At 40.2% G+C, this 17,102-nt stretch overlaps 1 protein-coding gene across 1 annotated transcript in view; it reads right to left on the reverse strand.

Annotated features, from left to right (window-relative positions):
* CNTNAP2 (contactin associated protein 2) overlaps positions 1-17,102 on the reverse strand; it is a 2,786,505-nt gene that overhangs the window by 125,513 nt on the left and 2,643,890 nt on the right. The gene's annotated exons all lie outside the window — the stretch shown is intronic.

A 17,102-nucleotide genomic window follows, 5' to 3' on the forward strand; every position in this document is an offset into this window, starting at 1 on the left:
GACCCACCCTCCTTCCCCCTGCTGACTGGTGATCTCTGGCTCTGAGTCAGCAGAGGGCACGGTGAAACGATCCAACGATCGATCCAGACCTGTAGCCATTTTATACATGCTGCTACTCCTTCACCAGCCGGTGTGCAGATCCAGATGACCAACATTAACAACTAATGAACTACAATTACCGTACATACAATACAGAACCAAGAGCGTTGTGATATGGATGGGAACACCACTAAAACAGAGGAGAATCCACCATCTGTCATGGGACACATGTCCCACACAGGCATCGCTCTCTATATAAATCCACCACATGATACAGACCATTTTCTGTCTTCCAAGGCTCTGATGAAGAGGAATCCCCTTGTAACGCGTTAGCCATTGATTCAGCCTATACCCTTGCATGGGTTTTTTAATCATTTCCACTATGTTATCAAATGAGAATATTGTAACCTGTTTTTATGAACACGTAGTAATTTTCATTGTATTCATTTATTTGTTTAGAATAAACTTTACTTAACAACATGATTCATGCGCCTCCTTTCTCCCTCATCACCCAGCTTTTCCAGACTTCCCCCATTTAGTTCAGGCAGCAAGACACGCATGTTCTCTTCACATAATATATTATATCATTTGAAAATACTACAATGTTGTACTAAAACCGCCAGCACGAGCGCAGGAGAATATCTTTTCTGTCTACATCTATAATTGATATCAATGGGCAGGGGTGCTGTAGGAGTGGTGAATACACCGCTCCTACAGCGCCTCAAAGATGCAGCTTGCGGGACTTTTTTTGGCGTCCTCGGGCTTTCACACTGGAGTGAGAGGAGAGGCTGTTTACAGGCGCTATGCAGGCGCTATTTTTAGCGCTATAGTGCCTGTAAAGCGCCTCTGTGTGAAAGCAGCCCAACAAGGGTTACATTCTGCAGTTGCTAGCGGGAGACTTGCTTTTCCACTCAGGCTAAAGACTGTATTTAATTACCTTAAACTGATATTTTAATAGGGCTTTAAACTCATACAGGTAAATAGATTAGAGCAGTGAAAATCAAAAAATCCCCCAGGCTGCCTATTAGGATATTTGTTTTTTTTACATTTTTAATGATGCTATAATTTTAAAAAGGCCAACGTTTTATTACATACATGTCAGTATCCTTTAATTTGTATATTGCTCGTATAGAGTTGCCTATTGTTCCCACACATATAAATTGTTCATGTTTGGAATTAGAAGCACATCTCATTACTACTTTTTGTGACATTACTACCATCTAGTGGTAAAAGAGAAACTGATTTTTTTTGATCATCAAAAGCTATACAATTTGGCATATGATGTGGACTATGTATAGGTCTAGGCTTGCATTCTGTTGCAAGCCCTGTATTGCAATAGATGGGGAGCAACCCCACCCCTTTTGTCAACATCAGATGCCTGGAATATTTAATACTGCTCCTTCCACATACAGGCCAGGCTGTGAAAAGAGGGTTTTCTTGCTGCTCCATTTACAGTCATGGGTTGGCAGCATGTTGATGCCTGTTGCAGCCCAATAATCTTTAAGGACAATACAAATACTGTTCGGCTTTGCAGTGTCACACTTAAACTATTGCCTGGTAGCTGTTATTATAGAGATTCTCTTGCTGTTGATTATTATCATTATACAGGATTTATGTAACACCTACATTCTGCGTCTCGCTTAATAAAATAAAGGAAAACATTACAGTTATTATACAATTCAATAGAAGAGGATTAGAAGGATCCTTCTTCTGAGAGCTTACAATCAAAATGGTGTGGACATTGATACAAAAGGTAATAACTGTGGGGTTGAGTTGTTGAAGAAAGTAAAATTTCAGTTGTTAGGAAGAGATGGGATGGGCTTCCCTATATGAATTTTCAAGGAATGTCTGAAGGTAGAAAAAGTAGGAGATAGTTGGGTCTATTAGCTTAGGTAGTTCCAGAAAAAGGGAGAGGCTTTGAAGAAGTCCTGGAGATGAGCATTAGTGGAGGTGATGAGGGGGCTAGAGAGCTGAAGCAGGAAATCTTGGGAGAGGTGAAGAGGGTAGTTTTGAGATGAGGCTGGTAATGTGGCTTGCGGCAGGGTTGTGGATGACTTTGTATATTGTAGTTAGTATTTTGAATTTTTTTTGCTTTGGGTGAGCAGAAACCAGCGGATGCCCTAGCTGAATGGGTTGGTGGACACTGAGTGGCTGAATAGGTGGATATGTCTGGTAGCAGCACTTAGATAGACTTTGTATAGGTAAGCCAACAAGGAAGAAGTCGCTAGTAGTAGTAGTAGTAGTCAAGGCAAAAGATAGCAAGGGAGTGAATTAGAAGTTTAGTGGTGTCAGTTGTTAAGAAGGGTTGAATTTTGGAAATGTTGCAAAGATGAAGGTGGCAACATTTGGACAGTGATTGGATTTGCTGCTGAAAGAAGGGATCAGAGTCCAGAAATACACCTAACACTTTGGTCTGAGGGCCTCAGACCTTTTATCTTGATGGAGAGGTTCAGAGTAGGAACATAGCGGGAGGAAATATTTTAAGCTGTGTTTTGGAAAGATTGAGTTTGAAGAAGTGGTGCAGATGTGTTAATTAGTAAGTTAGTCATGTGTGAGGAAACAGAAAGGGTGAGTTGAGATATGAGGAAATAGATTTGGGGGTTGTTAGCAATAACAAACTATGGAAGGCCATCAACCAATCCAGCGAGGAGGTCTAGATAGTGAATAAAAGGAACCCGAGGACAGAACCTTGAGGAAATCCTACAGAAAGAGGAAAAGGAGCAGATATAGTTGTAGATGATGCTGACAGAATGCTGAGATAGGTAGGAGAAGAATCACGAAAGATAAAGCAACGGAAGTGAGGTTTTTGGAGGAGGAAAGGGTGGTCAACTGTCTAAAGACAGCAGAAAGATCTAAGAGAATGAGTATAGCGTGGTGCTTTTTGGTTTTAGCAGTTAGCAAGTCATTGGTGAGTTTTAGTAAGGCAGTTTCTGTGGATTGTTGTGGACAAAAACCAGACTTATGGAAGTTAGGAAGATTGGTAATAGTTAAATTTTGGCTCTGACGGTTGTAGACTAGGCGTTCTAGAAGTTTGGAGGTAAACGGGAGCAAGGAAATTGGTGTTAAGTTTTTCAGACAGGAAGAGTTCAGTGAGGATTTTCTCAATATGAGGGTGGCTAGTACATGCTGTAAAGGGGGGGGGGAGATGTAAGTGGAGAGGAGAAGATTGAAGATGTGAGTTAGAGAGCATATAATAACGCAAGACAATGACTATAGTGGCTGTGAGGGAATGGATCCAGGGGGCAGGTGGTTAGGTGGGTGTCAGACAGAAGTATAGTAACCTTCTCTGTGGTAACAGGATCAAAGTGTTGAATGTGTTAGTAGACATGGTATGCCAGATGGTGGTGATATCAGGATAGTGGGGATCTCGTCATAAATTTGCATCAATCTTGTTTTCGAAGTGATTGGCAATTTCCATGGCTGTGAGTGAATTAGTGAGTAGAGGCGTGGGGAGGAAGTAGAGAGTTAAAGATAGAAAAGAGTTGGCAAGGACTGGATGAGAGGGTGTTGGTGAGAGTGATGAAATAGGTCTGTTTGGCAGTGTGCAGGCAGGATCTGTATTTTGGAAAGCAGATTTATATTGGGCGAAGTCTTAGGTGGATTTACTTTTATGTCACAGTCACTCAAGAGCATGAATATTTTCTTTGAGAGGTGTTATCTGTTTGTGAAGGTTTTAGCAGTTGGGGCCTAATTCTGTATATGGTGAGGGTGCCAGTGTTTCCCGGGATGATGAGAATGAGCTATTGTAGAGAGAGAGGTAGCAAGGTTAGGGTAGGACAGGGATAAGATATTGTAGTAAAGGTAGTCTGTTGCATTGTAGAGAAGAGAAGGGTTAAAGTAAATATAATTTATATTGGTAATTGCTGGTTGGAGGGATAGAGGGAAAAGGATAGGGCAAGTGAGAAACTGATAAGATTGTGGTTGGAGAGAGGGAAAGTGGTGTTTAAGAGAGTGGGCTGAAGTGTGTGTCCATTGTGTTAAGCCAAATGACATGGTTGGTTGAGGACTTGAGAGGTAGCTGGGGTCTTAATATTAACAAGGATGTTAACCACTTTGGAAGGTTTTACCTCATTCATGAGCAGGGCATTTTTTTACTATTCAGCACGGTGCTACTTTAACTGACAATTGCTCAATCATGCAACACTGTACACAAATTTAATTTATATAATTTTTTTAAGCACACATAGAGCTCTCTTTTGGTGGTATTTTATCATGACTGTGTTTTTTGTCTTTTGCTATATAGATTAGAATAATAAGGAGGTGAAGTCTTAGAATGTCTTAGAATAATAGGGAGGTGATGCCGTTCCTATTGTGTTCAGTTGGTTAGTGGACATGAAGGAGGGGGGAGGGAGTGGGCTGTCATTTACCACTATGTATACGCCTACATGTGTGACTCTAGAGTCACATGGGCTGCTCAGATGTGATAGTCAGGAAATGTTCAGCATAGAAACTCACTGAAAACTGAGCATGTGCAGAGCTGCCAACACTGCTCTGCAAAATCCCTAGCTGCATTGGGGACTTGGACAGAAGGGGGAGATAGAGAACAGCATGATCAACCAGGTATTTTGCAGAACACAGAAAATGAATTTCATAGTGACTGAGTGAGTATGAACCATGTATTGATTTTTATAGGTTTTTATGATATGGGTTTAGTGGTTTTGGTGGCCTAAGACTCTCACCTCCATAAAGTGACCATGCTAAGCATTGCAGAAAAGAAGCATGTTCAGTGAAAGATACACTATATTGTGAAAAGTATTGGGACACCTGCCTTTACATGCACATGAACTTTAAAACTCTTTTGCTGCCAGGTTCGTACGTCGTATGCACCTGACAGGGGGGGTATCACACACAAGCCGATGGCTGCAGCCACCGGGATTGTGTCTGAAACTGACAGGCAGACTCCTGTCTGTCAGGTGAAAGCATTTGGGCGGCAACGCTGATTGCTCACAACCCCCCCCCCCCGTCGCCGTGCCCTGCAATGCTTTCCAGGCTCTGCTTCCCCATTTGGGGGCCCGGGAGCGAGATAGCGGGTGGCTGCGGCTGGAGGGGAAGTAGACGTGTGTTCGCTCTCCTCCCCTTCTTGTTGTGACCCGGAGTGCGAGGTCTCTGACGTCACTTCTGGGTCAAGCTCTCCGTGTCCCCGGCTAGCTTAGCTGGGAAAAGATGTACCCTGTGTCTCATTAAAGAGTAACTGTAATTGAAAAAAACATCACATATGGGGACTTCTGGTCCCAAATGTAATGAAAAAAAAGTTAAGTAAAAAAAAAAATTTTTTTTTGCAAAAAAATAAGGTTACATCCAAGCACATAAACCCCCCCCCCAAATTTTTTTTGAGGCCCCCCCACCCCCACCTATATGCACATACAAATGTAAACGCATGCATCTGAGGTGCCTAACTGTGATTGTGATACATGTTACATATTGCTGTGCACGCCAGAGGGAGAGCAATAATTAATAAACACAAGACCTCCTCCGTAACACTAAACTGATACCTATAGGGGGCTTTTTAAGCGTCGCCTATAGAAAATATAGGGTACTGAAGTTTGTCAGAATTTTACGGGCGCACACAAATTTAAGGTTGGACATGTTGGGTATCTTTTTACTCGGCTCAACCCCGCCTTTTATATTTTACCAAAAATGTGGGTAGTTTATTGCGTTTCTTTGCTCTGAAATTCACTTTAGTGTGTTTTTTACTGAGATTTTGCGGTAATAACATGTGAAATAAAAAATTGGAACTCCCATATTTTATTCTCTAGGGTATCTTCTTTCAGAAAATATATGATGTTTGTGGTTTTGTTTAATCTTCAGGCTGAAAATTACTTTTTAAACATGTGTGAAAAAAACATTCCAATCTTAGTCCGAATAGTTCAATATTGATTTGGCCCACCCTTTGCAGCTATAACAGCTTCAACCCTTCACAGAAAGCTGTCCACAAGGTTTGGGAGTGTGTCATTGGGAATGTTTGACCATTCTTCCAGAAGCACATTTGTGAGGTCAGGCACTGATGCTGGATGAGAAGGCCTGGCTCACAGTCTCTGCTCGGGTTGAGGTCAGGACTCTGTGCAGGCCAGTCAAGTTCCTCCGCCCCAAACTCGCTCATCCATCTCTTTATGGACTTGGTTTGGGAGCTAAGTGATCAAGCCCAACCCCTGAAAAACAGCCATACACCATAATCCCCCCTGCACCAAATGATTTGCACCAGTGCACAAAGCAAGGTCCATAAAGACACGGATTAGCGAGTTTAGAGTGGAGGAACTTGACTGTCCTGACCTCAACCCGATAGAACACCTTTGGAATGAGAATTAGAGCAGAGACTGGGAGCCAGGCCTTCTTGTCCAACATCAGTGCCTGATCTCACAAATGCACTTCTGGAAGAATGGTCAAACATTCCCATAGACACACTCCTAAACCTTGTGGACAGCCTTCAAAGAAGAGTTGAAGCTGTTATAGCTGCAAAGGGTGTGCCAACTCAATATTGAACCCTACAGACTAAGATGGGGATGCCATTAATGTTCCTGTACGTTTAAAGGAAGGCGTCCCAATACTTTTGACAATATGGTGTATATTGGCTGCCATTGCTCACCATTTTCTGAAAATACCTATGGATTTCCAGACTTGGAAAAAAACATGAAGTAAATGAAGTCAAAGTGAAGTCAGGACATTTGATCTGCATACTGGTTCTAGGTCAGTGACTTAAAAAGTATTGAAGCCCCTTGATCAGCATGACATAACAGCAGCAAACGTTACCTCAAGGAGAGGTCAACAGCCTACATATTTCTCTTGGGTTTTCCTTAAAGTGAATCCATTTTTATCCACTGTGCTGTCTGAGTTCTATTTTACAGTTATTTGACAGTCCAAAGATACTAGCAGACGTGTTTTGTGTTACAGAGGCACAGATGATACCACCTTTCATAATATTCACACTTCTCTTTTCTCAGTTATGCATTGCTGGGCTGCTGTCAGTTTCCAGACACATGGACGGGGGGAGCAGAAACATTAAATCTTTCAAAGGGTCATAAGCAGAAATAATTTGCATATTATCAGAATTTCTAGAGCCTGTAAGTCCTGAAATGAAGTTATCTATCCACCCAAAACTAATATTTCAGTTTTGACAGAGGCTGGAGAGTTAAACCACCTGAATTTTTTTTTTATACTTGCATTATTAAAAAACTGGAGGAACTGGTACATGCAAAGATGAGCAGGGACATGTAGAACTCCCTGGCGGCCAGAAACAGAACTGGAAAATATGTCAGGAAGAGCTTTTTACTTATCTAGGACTCAAAGACTCAGCTTGACCTGTGCTTTGGCCATCCAGAGAAAAGTATCAGGTTCACTTAATTGCCTTCCTCCAACTGCACATGCTCACATCCTCTCCATTTACCTGCTGCTCTGTTTTGCTGCTGGGAGGGAGGAGAAATAACCAGAAATAACGTAACCAGTGGGAGGGCTGGTTTAACTAACGGAAGGGGTGCAGAAAACATACAGTAGTTAATAAAGTGAAAAAAAAATTACCAGACTGCTGTGGGAGCACACCAGGCTTTAAGTCACTTCTGCTGTACCAGAAGGCTAAAAGGAGCAGCGGGGTAAGTGACAGAAGGTGTGGGACTGCAGATAGGGAAGGAAACTGTTAAGTAAAGCAGTTGCTCTGCCCTGCATGAGCAAAGCACAAATTCACTTGAAATATTACCTTTGGATATACAACGCCAGTTCCAAAAAGTTAGGATATAAAAGCGGAATGCAATGATTTGCAAATCTCACTCATATTTTATTCAAAATATAAAATAGAACACATATCAAATGTTTAAACTGAGAAAAATTACCATTTTAAGAGGAAAAATAAAGGTCATTATGAAATTGATGGCAGCAATAGATGTCTCAAAAAAATTGGAACAGGGCAATAAAAACCTGGCAAAGTAGTAGTAGTAAGAAGGAAGAATTGGAAGAACATTTTGCAAGTAATTAGGTTAATTGGCAACAATTCAGTAACATGAATAGGTATAAAAAGAGCATCTTAGAGAGTCAGAGCGTCTCAGAAGTAAAGATAGGCAGAGGCCCACCAATCTGTAAAATGCTGCGTTTAAAAATTATCGAACAATTTCAGAATATTGTTCCTTAACGTAAAATTACAAAGACTTTTAAAAAATCATCATCTACAGTACATAATATCATCAAAAGATTCTGGGAATCTGGTTAAATCTCTGTGCGCAAAGGACAAGGCCAAAACACAATATTGGATGCCTATGATCTTCTTGCCCTCTGATGGCACTGCATTAAGTCACAGTCATGATTCTGTGATGGACCTTACTGCACGGGCTCAGGAATACTTCAAAAAATCACTGTCTGTGAACACAGTTTGCCATATCATCAAAAAATGCAAGGTAAAGCTCTATCTGCCATGTCTACCCCAACGTAGGTGGTCAGACACTATAGCTAGCTACTGTGTGCTTCACCTATAGGAACCCCCTTTCCCTTAAGGCAAGCAGGCCTACTGGTGCTTGGTTGCAACCAGGACTTATACACAATGCTATAGTGCCTGGCCACCAGGGCAGATGCGAACAGAGAAAACAAACAGACTACTTGCAGTTAGCAGACAGATAGCATGGTTCTATGACAGTCCAGGTAAAAGGCAGGCTGAGTTCAGGGAATAGTCCAATATCCAATCCAATGAAAGTCCAGGTAAAAGGCAGGCTGAGTTCAGGGAATAGTCCAATATCCGATCCAGGTCATACACAGGGCAATCCAAATTAGTGAAGCAGGACAGACAGACAGACAGGGAGCTCGATCAGGAACAACAGGTATCATTCGCTACCACAAGCAAAGGACAGAGCGTTTGACTTGGTTATAACAGGTGACTGACCACATCAATCACCCAGCAGGTGGACACAAACAGGGAGAATGCAACAGCCAAAACCCGGAGGCTTGAATGAGGAGCAGGAGCACGTAAGTGATTCTGACACTATCATGCAAAGAAAAAGCCATATCTGAACATGATCCAGAAATGCCACTGTCTTCTCTGTGCCAAAACTTATCTAAAATGTCTGTTGCAATGTGGAAAACCATTCCATGGCCATTGGCAACCGTCCTCCTGACTAAAGTGACCTTGATATCAACGCTTCAAAAGCCTGCATCTCTGATGGTATGGTGGTGCATTAGTGCATATGAAAAGGGCAGCTTGCATATCTGGAAATCACCAATGCTGAAAGATATCTCTTGCTTTTAGTAGCATATGCTCCCATCCAGACAACATCTTTTTCAGGGAAGGCCTTGCATATTTCAGCAGGACAATGCTAAACTGCATACTGCATCAATGACAACAGTATGGCTTTGTAGTAGAAAAGTCTGAGTGCTTAACTGGCCTAACTGCAGTCCAGACATTTCACCAGTTGAACATATTTGGCACATCTTGAATCGAAAAATAGGACAAAAAAGACCCAGGACTGTTGAGTAGATAGAATCCTATATCAGGCAAGAATGGGACAACATTCCTCTCCCAAATCTCCATTAAGTGGTCTCCTCAGTTTCAAGATATTTACAGAGCGTTGTTAAAAGAAGAGGGGACGCTACACCACCCCACCACTTTTTTGAGACTTGTTGTTGCCATTTATTTCAAAATGACCTTATTTTTTTCTTAAAATGCTGCATTTTCTCAGAATAATTATTTTTCTTTTTTTTTTCTATTGTCAATAAAATATATTTTTATGAGAGTTGCATTGTGATCATTGCATTTTGTTTTCATTTAGATTTTACATAGCGTCTCAACTTTTTTGGAATTGGCTGTGTAGTAATCCTTTAACACTGTAGATTACATACTTCTAAATATCTAGACTAGTAATTTTCGTATCACATGGAGATGCTATTAAATCATGGGTTCTTTAACAAAGAGTATCCATACGACGTAATAGTATGGAAATTAAATCATAGGGGTGTGGGACTGGATCTCTGAATAATTAGTTGCTAGGTATTGCTGTTAGGTTAGAATCTACTGTAACTAAAACATGTAATCATTTGATTTACTATCACCATTACAATTTATATTGGCATGAAATCTGTTTAAATTATGACCCTTGTCTTGTTTGATATATCTACCATGAGCGAGAATGTTTTAAGAAAGGATGCTTTTATTGATTTCTAATAAGAGCTGAAAAAGAACACTGATTTCAAAAAGCCTGGGATGGATATCATACAATTTTGGCATGAGCAGATCACAGCTTACCCTTGTCAATGAGGGCAACAATTTTGGGTTCCCTTTACAGCTAGCTAGCTTGTGTATTTGTAATTTAACATTTTATATAAATAAATATGATACAATCCTAATGATTTTCCTTCAGTACTGTTTCTAGATACCCACATGCAAAGTAAATCCAAGCTTGATATTATTTGAAGTCATACTAGTTCCTAATAGGACTGGTGATGATGTTGATTTTGAAAGCCTAGAAAAGTGGGTATGGGGACATATTGGACAAATTGTTGGAGATATGTAAATAGGTTAAACATTCCTGTGCTAAATTATTTATTTCACACTCTGTTTAATGTATAGTGATGGATCATGGCAGGATTCAGGCTGCAAGAAGTAATGTGTGCATTTGCCCCATGCTATACTAGTTACAGAGGGATTCACACAATACGACTGCACCATCTTGAATGAATGATTTTCTGCTAGGCTGCAGATGTCTAAATATTCCTGACACACAGAGTTTAATCTTCCCTTCTATGCGACAAATTACAGACCTGTGCTTGAAAATAGCTAACGACTGCTGATAAAGCATCTCTACATGGGTTTAATACACACTAATGTGATGTAATTAGGCAACCAGATGGCTCTTGCTTATTAAAAATGATTTTTTTTAAATATTCAGGAGTGTTTCTGGTCTCCTACCAGTTTCTCTGAGGTATATCATTATGTTAATTTAAAAAGATAATGTGAAAGTTGGGTTACTGTTCTAATATACATAATTTTTCAACAAAAGATATCAAGAATACTAGTCAAGCTGCAGAAGTGAACTGTTTTGTTATATTTGCCATTCAATAAAACAAGCCTGCACTCATAAAATGTTCTGCCACCAGATCTTTATTTACAAGAGACACTAGCAGTAATTTTAAACTAGTTTAAGTTTTGGCATTGCAGCCAAATTCCATTCCTGCCCCCTGCCCGTTGACTGGACAATGCAGGAGAAGCAGCAGAATGATGTGCTGATCCCTCTGCTCTCTATCTCTCTTCTATCCTGTCCACGTGTTCCTTGTCACCACAGGTACATTGCAGCCAACCCCACTGGCCCATAGTGCTGCCTCTCTGTCTCCCAGTCTGAATGTTGCTGGATAGGGGATTACAAACGGTTCATACCAAGTTAAAGCTGAACTCCAGAAACCTAAAAAAAAACCACTTGCAATGGTGCGATCCTCACAGATACTGACAATCAGCTCCCAGCACAGGAAGTCTCCCATCACTAACTTACTTATGGTTCCTACATATCTCATGATTTACTGAAGAGAGCTGCAAATAAGTTATTAGGAATGGGAGGAAATTGGTGCCAAGTCAGAAAAGCCTAAATAGTAAAGTGGTCAGTTGCGCTTATATTATCCTCACATTCCCATTAGAATGGTGGAAGGTAAACATATACTTCTAAAAAATACCTCCAAATATTCTTAATCTATAAATTCTTACAAAATTTATAATAAAATATGAATCAATCTAATCCCACCATTATACATGTAATGTGCTCATAAAAAAAAATTAGTGATAAAACTTAAACGTGCATGTGCTCTTAAAACTTATCTGCTACTTATGATAAATTAAGTAGAATTATATCTGATTAAATATATGCCGTGCTCCTAAAAACTTCCAAAATAAATAAATAAATGCAAATGTGCAAAAGTATACACAAAATATCTTCCTATTTCAAAAAAATCCTTCATGTGAAGTGTAGACAGTTCATCAGGTGTTGTATAATCAGACTAATCAGTGTCAGTTATATTGTGACAATATTGAAACAAAATAAAAAATATAGTGTCAAGCAAGTATATTACTTTTACTTCTTTCACTTCTTCTTCAATGCTAATCGCTCCTCCATTCAGATTCCAGACATGTGAAAAGAAAATGATATATCCATTGCGCAGAGATTAAACACTCATTGGATACTATATATCAGATAGAGTTGTTTCACTCACATACTCTCCTAGATGGGATCGCTTTTTATTGATCAGCTGCAAGCACGAGCTCAGCGGTGAGGCGCTTCATTCACCGCCGCTATCTCACACACTACAGACACTGGGGACGTTACAGGCTCCTCCTACATGTTACGTCACTGCCACGTGACTTTTTCAAGGCCTAGTAAGTTTTATCACTAATTTTTTTTTTTTTTATGAGAATATTACATGTATAATGGTGGGATTAGATTGATTCATATTTTATTATAAATTTTGTAAGAATTTACAGATTAAGAATATTTGGAGGTAATTTTTAGATGTATATTTTTACCTTTCACCATTCTAATGGGAATGTGAGGATAATATAAGCGCAACTGACCACTTTACTATTTATTGATCTTATCACTCACCCAGTTGCAGCTATATTATTGGGTAATCTCATATTAACCATTTGGTCTCCGTAATAGTAATTTGTAAACACATCAGCGCTTGAAGTTTTTTATAAGTCAGAAAAGCCTCCCTGCAGGCTTATAATTAGACAGCATTTGTACTTTAACCTATGAAGAACCCAGTACCCTTGGCCCTCTGCAGCTTGACATTGCATCTCCCTGCCACAAAGCGCCACTACCACTAAACCTATTGGCACTCCTGACACTGAACCTTCTTGGCTCCCAGCACTCTGACACTCCACCTTCCTGCATTCCTGACTGTGAACCTCCTTGCCTCTCAGCACCCAGACACTGAACCCTACACCCCAAACACTTCATTTTCTAGAAGCTAGCAAATCTTCCCCTGTCCGCATCTTTGCAGGGATATGCAGAGAGGAGGAAGGTCTGAGCCTGGAGTTTCCGGGCTCTCTTCAGACAAAGCCTGCGCATTATACAGCTACGATTAAGGCAGTCACTATTGATAAGCATGAACAGACATTTTCTCATGTTTACTCTTTGGCAATGGAAGAATGTGCGGTAACTGCACATTTAACGCAGTATATTTTAGTGCGTTACTGCACGTTTAACGCAGTAAATTTCAGTATGTTGAAATGGATAAAAAGAGGTATAGGTGGCACTGCCTGATATTAATATATAATATATAATACTGTAGGAGTGCTAATGCCATGAACTGCCCCTTTAAATGTGCTAAATTAAAAACTTGATCAATCAGAACACCGAATGTAAAGGTGATTCTCTGTATGAAACATGTGTAAATTCATAAATGAAAAAAAGGTGGGCGGGACTTGGATCCTCATTGCGTCACTTCCGGTTTCCGATCTTCAGTCCATTAAACACAGGGCGTCCCAGACATAGGACTTCTCAGATGCACAATTACTTTGCAATTGTTGTAAGTGAGTTTTTGGCTGCTATATCAATAAATTCATCAAACGGAGTTAGACTATGAGATGCCTTTTTTTGTCTATCTATTTCCCATACGAGTGTATCCACTGTTCATATCCACTGAGGAGGAAGAGGAAAGACTAGACGTGTTCATCGAGGAATTACCCATATACAGTGTCTGTTACACCTGCAGGGGTGCAATCATCTGGTGAGTGGAGACCCAAAAGTGTCTGTTCAGCTACCCACCAGCTGGATAGTGTTGCACAATTTTTAAAGCACAAGTCACCTTTGAATTGGGAAAGTTCATATGGACTATTATATGGCATAGTGTATTGCTGTTTTTTTACAGATGTATATTTGTTTAGTTCACTATGCACTTTAAGATTATAAGGTCACATATACCTTGTTGTGTGGTTACTAAACAAGTAACAAGGCGCAATATGCAGATTCCTTACAATGTATTACCCAATTGTCCATGAATATGGATGTATGTACAAATATGTACACTAATGGTGTAAAATCGCTATGTCAGTCAGGGCAGCCACCAAGAAACCAAAAGCGAGTTCCAATAGCTGAGAAGAAACAAGGAATAGGGGCGCCTCTGAGAAGTTATCATAAAACACTTTATTACAAACATAATATCCACTCACATGAAGGTAGGAGAAGTCATATACAGGAGCATGATGAGAGCTGAAGAGATGAAAATGCAGGACTGTAGCCAGAAGCAGTTTTAGTGTAGCTGATGCACAATCAGGTCCAGGCAGGCAGGGGTGCGGATGGCTGGGCACATACACACACAGAAGTCCAGTGGGGGAGAGAAGGATCAGTCCAATAATGACATAAATGTTGTTGTGTGGTTGGTTGCTTGAGAAGAGATGTGTGGATTTTTTTTAGCAACTAGTATCTCTTACAGGACAGGACAGCGTCCACCTTTGATTCTTTTATATTATTTATTCACGTTGTTACATAGTGCACTTTGTACATACGAATTTTCATTAACAGGAAACTTTGCACTTTACTCACCGTGTTGGATGGTTTTAAGACGTATGATTTAGCACCCCCCTTTTTGTCATTTATGAATCTACACATGTTTTATACATAGAATCGCCTTCACATTCTGTGTTCTGATTTATCTAGTTTTTCATTTAGCACATTTAAAGTGCATTACTGCACGTTTAGCGCAGTATATTTTAATGTGTTACTGCATGTTTAACGCAGTATATCTCAGTGTGCTAACTGCACGTTTAAAGCAGTTCAATGCGTTACTGCGCGTTTAATGCTGTATATTTCCGTACGTTAATGCATGTTTAACACACTATATTTCAGTGCGTTAGTGTACGTTTAACAAAGTATATTTCATTGCGTTACTGCGTGTTTAACGCTGTATATTTCAGTACGTTACTGCACATTTAACGCAGTATAGTTTAGTGCATTACACAACAGTGATAAATTTGCGCTTACTCTAAAGTATAAGCAGCTAACACAACAAATAGAATATTTGCTAAAATTAACCAGTGAAACAAGGTGTAGCGCTGAGAGGTGAAAATAATATATACACAATAGGCCCACAAATTGTGATAAAAATAATTTGCTATAAATATCTTAAATTAAAATTAAATGTCCATTATTAGACTGATAATTATAGTCCATATGTAGATAGGACCATCATGGTCATCAACTGTGGAAAATGTGAAAATTGCCGTCACCAGAGTGGAAACCTGTTAGGCTGTTCACACCCAAAATGACATATGCTGAGATGTGTGAGGCTGGCTTCTAGTTATCCGCCAATCATATACAACGAATCCTGATGGGCCGGCGGGGAGGAAACAAACTGAATAGATTTCCCCACAGTGTCTTATAGCTAAACATGTGAAGTTCCCACAGCCAATACGATTGGAGGCTTACCGGAGGGTTTGAATCCAAACCAGCATATACTGTAAGGGTCAAACCAGCTTGTATTGCCCCCGGGCAATAGAGGAAAGATCTTGGCAACCTGGAGGTGAAGGGGTCCCAGGAGACTTCATGGAAGTATATTTAAGTAGATAAAAAAGCGCTTGTACATAAAATGAAGGCGGCAGTGGAGTCCTCCCTCGCTTTTTTATCTACTTAAATATACTTACATGAAGTCTCCTGGGACCCCTTCACCTCCAGGTTGCCAAGATCTTTCCTCTATTGCCCGGGGGCAATACAAGCTGGTTTGACCCTTACAGTATATGCTGGTTTGGGTTCAAACCCTCCGGTAAGCCTCCAATCGTATTGGCTGTGGGAACTTCACATGTTTAGCTATAAGACACTGTGGTGAAATCTATTCAGTTTGTTTCCTCCCCGCCGGCCCATCAGGATTCGTTGTATATGATTGGCGGATAATTAGAAGCCAGCCTCACACATCTCAGCATATGTCATTTTGGGTGTGAACAGCCTAACAGGTTTCCACTTTGGTGACGGCAATTTTCACATTTTCCACAGTTGATGACTATGATGGTCCTATCTACATATGGACTATAATTATCAGTCTAATAATGGACATTTCATTTTAATTTAAGATATTTATAGCAAAATATTTTTATCACAATTTGTGGGCCTATTGTGTATATATTATTTTCACCTCTCAGCGCTACACCTTGTTTCACTGAATAGTTTAGTGCATTGCTGCACATCTAACGCAGTATAGTTTAGTGCGTTAGTGCACATTTAACATTGTATATTTCAGTGCGTTACTGCATGTTTGACACTGTATATTTCAGTACGTTACTGCACATTTAACACTGTATATTTCAGTGCATTACTGCACGTTTAACACAATATAGTTCAGTGTATTAGTGCACATTTAACAAAGTATATTTCAGTGCTTTACTACACGTTTAACGCAGTATATTTCAGTGTGTTAGTGCACATTAACGCTGCATATTTCAATGTGTAGGTGCATGTTTAACGCAGTATATTTCATTGCAGTATATTTCTGTGCATTACTGCATGTTTACCACAGTATATTGCAGTGCGTCAGTGCACCTTTACTGCAGTATATTGTAGTGTGTCAGTGGAGACTGTCTGTGTAGTAAAGTTAAAGTGCACCAAACATCACTTTCCATTGATTAAGGTGCATCCACGTATATATTTCTACATCTTTATTACATTTTTTAATAAGTGCCACCCATTATGTCTGGAAGGCCAACAAGGAGAGGCAGACATTCCCATGGCACTGTGAGGGGGACAGCAGCGTATGTATCCACAGGCAAAGGTGGACGTGGTCTGTCCTCAGGCAGGGCATCATTTCCTCTGCTATCTCTGCTAGAGATTTTGCCTGTGCTATCCAGCCACAGCATGAAGAGGAGGTAGTGGACTGGCTTACTAAACCATCCTCATCCTCCTCATCCTCCGTCACCAAAGTAGAGACTAGTGTGCAGTTCACTGCAGCTGCCAGAGTGACTTATTTTGCTTCCTTGTCCACAACTTCTCCAGTCATAGCCCCAGCATCAGGCATTGAAGAGTCAGCTGAGTTATTTGAACAGCAGTATATTTCAGTGCATTAACTGCACATTTAAAGCAGTATATTTCAGTGCGCTAACTGCACATTTAATACAGTATATT

This window comes from Aquarana catesbeiana, linkage group LG05 (assembly GCF_042186555.1).
Source record: "Aquarana catesbeiana isolate 2022-GZ linkage group LG05, ASM4218655v1, whole genome shotgun sequence".
NCBI lineage: Eukaryota > Metazoa > Chordata > Amphibia > Anura > Ranidae > Aquarana > Aquarana catesbeiana.